Below are 5,420 nucleotides of genomic sequence, written 5' to 3'. Positions count from 1 at the left end.
CCCCCCCCACGTAGCGGACTGATCCGTGAAATGGGCAAACAAAGCGTACTTGTTTCTTTCTTTACTTAGAAAGTAAATCAAACGCAATCGAGATACAAAGATCAAACGTAACAATCCCTTATCTCAAGACACTTTTCATACTGAGATGTACGGAGCTAACAAGGAGTTTACCGACTTTTCTCCCTTGTCGGATTTCTCTTAACACCCACAAATGCGGGTCTTAGATTGCCAGCTAGAATACTAGCATTCAATTTAAAGACTAAAGTGAACTGTGTGTTAATGGTAACTTAGTTTCTTATTCAGTTTTGAAAATTAACCAAAAAAGTATGAGAGAGGGCACGAGTAGTTCTCAATGCACATCAAATACAAAGAACAAAGGGAGGAAATACAGAAAAGTATGATTATATATCTCCCAAATTCACTCGAACTTTCGTAAGTTTTGAAAGAGGAATTGGATGGAGGAACAACGAGGTAAGAATGTCTTTTATCTTTTGAAATCAATCACACGAGCAGTGTTGACGGCTCGCACCAGAATCTGTCGTGGCACAGCTTTTGAAGAAACAAATTCCTCCATCATTATCTTATAATTCTCGCGTTCCATCTTCCTCAATACCTCAACCGCTGCTTCTTTGGTGACACCATATTGCTTCATGTAACAGTTGACGCCATTCGCCACCTCTCCTCTGTTCATTTTTATATAAAAAGGAGTTGTAAATTTGGTAGTAAGACTTGGTCCATGTGTAATATATTTTTATACACATTTACCTCAAAAGTGACAATGTCATTTCTAAGACGAAACACAATATTTAAATTAAAGCTTCAAATATTTTGGGTGTGGAGTTGAACCACTCATTCAATTGCTTTTGATCACAATCGTCCATCGATATATATCCGTAGGCTGCAAAGTCATGCAGTCCAGATGCGGAGCTCCCAACCTCCATGTAATCCTCAAAGCTTGGCACATGACCTGCGCGTGCCCATTTTGATGTCGCCAGATACAATATCATCAGACTCTTAAGTCTGCAAGGATAATTGTTAATCAGATTAACTAAGTCAATTTGCAAGCTACTCCGTCTACTACTTGAAATAGATTGCTTATACCTCATCTATAGTTGGTTGCAGACTACCGAACTTTCCTCGAGCTTTCATTTCTCGATCAATATCTTCAACTGTTTCTAACATATTTTGGTAGAGGATTCTCATATAGCTTGGTAGTTCTTCCATGGCCCCAAGATCCCACCTGGCCAGTTAATTTCTTTGTTAGTTACATGAAACACATATATATGGATCATAGATGCATAAGATATTGGTAGATGTGCATGCTTGTCGATAAGACTACATAAATACCTCTGGAAAGCATCATGAAGACTAATAACTTCCCGAAGAGTGGCATATGCATCACATGTATCATCCAGAGCAGTCACGAGCATTGAAAATTTAGTGGCATGAATTTTTGCAAGTGAATACCTTGGCTCGAAAAACATTCCTACTGCAAAAAGAAAGACCTCCACAATTCGGTCCCTTATGTAAGATAGCTTAGGCGCCATGCCTATCTCTTTCCACCATCTGCAGCCATATAGATTAAGTTACATATCAAGTAGACTGATGATCAGAATCATAAGAGTATAAACACACCTAAAAGACGAAAAACTTAATTACTTGGTCATTATCTTAAGCTCTTTGGTGTAGTGCATTTGGCAGAAGTTGAAGTTGAGTTTTGCAAATTTGAGGAGCATCTTGTCGTGGACCTTCTACTGTCCGTAAAAAGAGATGTATTGTTGTGCAACCACTATCTCTATGTTATGATATCGAGCTCTGTACAATGTGCGTTGTATCTGCTCAAAGAGATTTGGGCTAGTTTCTTGGCCAGTCAACAGCCCCAAGTGGTGCCGCGTAAAAGTCAATGCCTCGTCCATTATATCTTCAGATGGTAGTCCCAGATGCGCTGATTCATACAACTGTAGCATTCCTCTAACATCATGCGCCAGAATTTGCTTAAATTTCCCCTCTTCAGTTTTGAATCTCTCAAACGCATCTATAAGAAACCGGTATATAGAGTCATAAATAAGGAAAACTGATGAAACATTTAAACTATTAGGAAGAAAGTCTCGCATCAAAAATTGAAATGAACCTTAAATAATATATACAAAAATGACCAATCCACTTATCACCAAACTAGATTTTGATGGTACATGCCATGCGTAATTTATTCGTATTAGTTTGATAAATTAAAAATTGAAATGCAAAATATTAAAAGTTTAAGCATACTTTTAGGTTTTATTACACCTAAAGATGGTCATATTGATTTGAAATATATATATATATATATATATATATATAATTTTTTTAAGAGATTTTAATAAAACAAATATATGTTTATGGCAGTCTTAGTTTTTTAAAAAAAAATTGGATACACCGGAAAAAAATAAGCGAACTTTTTTTGGTCCACAGGTTAAAAACTTTAGTTGGATCTAATTGATGTTAACTGAATATGTGTCAATATATTGTTTCTGTAATTTGAAAGATCGTAAACGTAGTTATGAACTTTAGTTGTGTTATTGAATCTAAATGATGTTAATTGGTGTTGGTATATTGTTTCCTCTCTTTTCTGATCGCTTGTATAGTGTTTATATTAAGTTAAATTTTATTGTTTTTTTAAAATGCAAATCTTTTAAGAAAATTTCTCGTAATAAACCTTAAACATCATTTCCAGAAAACATCTAAAAATATCTTTGTCAACGTATATTTATAACGTACATTAAGTCTCATTTTAAATGATCTGAAATTTTGATTTAATGGTTTATATATGATAATTTTTGTTTGAATAAAATATATTATTTTGTATATTTTAGAAAATTGCTCGTTGATATTATATTGCCTTCTTCATCAAAATTGTTATTTTGAATATATTTCATATAAACTTGTTAAGGAATAAACTAATGAATTGATCCAACTAGTACTTTGTACGGTATATATATATTTTAAATGACTCAATTTTAAAAGAGTATGTGGTATCATAACTCGATTCATACTATCCAGTTTATAGATCGAACCCAACCTTACCCATTAATCCTCAAATATTCCAAGATTGATGTTTAAATAACCACAATTTCGACGTATTTAAGATAAAGTCTCCCATCATATTTGGAAAAGATCTTAAATAATATATACAAAAAATAGCCAATTTGGTTATCACCAATTATTTTTAGGTCAAAAGCTCAACAAACTTAAAAAACATTATTAATTTACCGCAAGACATCTTGTGTCCATATAGTCTGAAAACTTTAAACATGATTGCAATTGTTTCCAGATCATCTTTTTCTGATATTAAGTCGTCCAGATTTTGGAAAGCATGGTGTAGAATTTCTTCAATTTCACTCTCAAAATAATGAGCAATAGCAAGGCTGATAAGCAAATGGACAATAGGAATCTTCTCCTTGTCGCTACTGTGAGGACACATGAGGATGTCTCTTACCTTTGGTTTCATCACGTATTCAATTTCTTGCTCAACTGCCTCAAATTCATACAAAGAGAACAATATAACTTAATTGAAGAAAGTCTGTTGATCACGAAACAAATCAGATCAGGTATAAACTTACAGAGTCATCGACGGGAACAGAGAGGAAGTAATCCCCCCAAGTATATGGAGAAAAGTACGTCAATGGACGAGTACTCTCAAGATCGCCACTACTCTCAGTCTTTACACATATCAAGTGTTTTGTGGGTTTCTTGGAGGAAAGAGTGTTGTTTTGTATCAACCGGCTAGGAATGAGAGAGAAGTTGGTCTTGTGACAGAGAGGGCCACTATGAACGTTAGGGAGAGTATTAAGACCAAAACGCATTTTTGATGCTTCCATTTATGGAAACTCTGTACTCTGTTTTTGTGGTAGAATGTCTAGTTTTACTTCTCTGTTCTGCTTAAATAGAACCGGAATCAAATGGAGAGGCTGATATGATCAAAGATGCAAACTTTTAGAATTAATTTAGGAAGTTTTGTAGTAATATAAAGGGATCTTGATTTATTAATATTTTTGCATAACATGCACAAGTTTACAATTTTCAAGTACATATATCGTCTACAAGTTTCGTTGATACCACCACCACGTAACATGTCCAAAATATAGTCACCTGCTCTACACATGCAAGTCATAACAAAAAAGGATTACCTAATCAATTGACCACCGGGCAACATCTTTGGCTAAGGCATCAATTGTTGATGTGGCCTAGTGGAAACTGGATTTGTTAACCACGCATGGATGACTTAATGGTAGACAAATTTTAGTGAGTTAACGATCTGTGTTCGAAACAATCTCACGATAGTAAATACGTGTGGCTACGAAGATGGAACTATGTTTTGAATTTCATTTGAATACCTGAAAAAAGAATCTATCAATATGATGTACCTTTTCTTAGGAAATTAGTGTAGAACCAAGAAATTAATTCAAACCAAAAAAAAAACCTTTTACATCATGTGTTACTTGTATCTTATGGCTTTTGCTGAAAGATAAAGATTACACATGAAAGCTCATTGGTACGAGAACCACGTTTCCATGGCCTTCACATACGACAATGCCCCCAGCTGCTGCATCCTATACAGTCGGTTCCTGACCTGTTTGTCAATCAATTTGATCAAGGACAGCGGTGTACGAGTTTTCCCCATGTCTTCTTCTGTTTCTTTCAGACCCAAATAAAAAAACCTGAAAAACGTATCCCAGAAAGAAACGTTGCACCTTTCCTCTGTTTTGATCTGTGAGACAGCCAATAATCTCATCCCACTCACTGGTAAACTGAGGACCCAACACCTTATGAGTTAGATTCTTCCATATTTCCTCCGAGTAGATGCATTTATAAAAGAGATCATTAGTTCGGCTCAGGACATAGCGTACAAGTGACAGCACTTCCTGCGCTCCAAAGTAGCATTCTATCCCCAGTGGGAAGTTTATTCTTGATAGCAACCCAAGCTGTAAACGAGTATTTTGGGGTGTGATAAGGAAACCAAACCCCTTTATACCAATCGACCTCTGCATTATGAATGCGTGCGAGCTCCCATGTATCTTCTTAACTGAACTTCGCCTTGTACGTTTCTCCCATGCGTGTCTAGACCATTCTATCATCTGGAATACCTCCAGATTAATCAAAAATAAATTGATTAAGGCACTATCAAACAAATCTCCACCTTACCTTAGTTAATGTAAACACTTAGTTTGTTTCTGAGATATTCAAAGTTCTGGGTATATCATAAAAAGAAAAAAAAAAATACCAGTCGCAAAGCCCTTCCAGTTATTTAGAGGGTTTCAACAATTGCATCAATGATATTATTTTTTCTTTTATATTTCTTTGACCGAGTACTTTTTTCTGTTTACCTTTTATTGTATAATTTTCCAATTTGAGAATTGTATATAAGATTTTGAACGTCCCCC

The 5,420-nt window shown here is 35.0% G+C and overlaps 1 pseudogene; it reads right to left on the bottom strand.

The window, feature by feature from the left end:
- Nucleotides 1–484: 484 nt before the first annotated feature.
- On the bottom strand, nucleotides 485–3,857 carry LOC106339502 (annotated as a pseudogene).
- Nucleotides 3,858–5,420: the final 1,563 nt, after the last annotated feature.

Source organism: Brassica oleracea, chromosome C1 (genome assembly GCF_000695525.1).
Source record: "Brassica oleracea var. oleracea cultivar TO1000 chromosome C1, BOL, whole genome shotgun sequence".
Taxonomy (NCBI): Eukaryota; Viridiplantae; Streptophyta; class Magnoliopsida; order Brassicales; family Brassicaceae; genus Brassica; species Brassica oleracea.
Note: the sequence above shows the minus strand (reverse complement) of the source record. Positions and strands in the feature narration are given on the sequence as shown.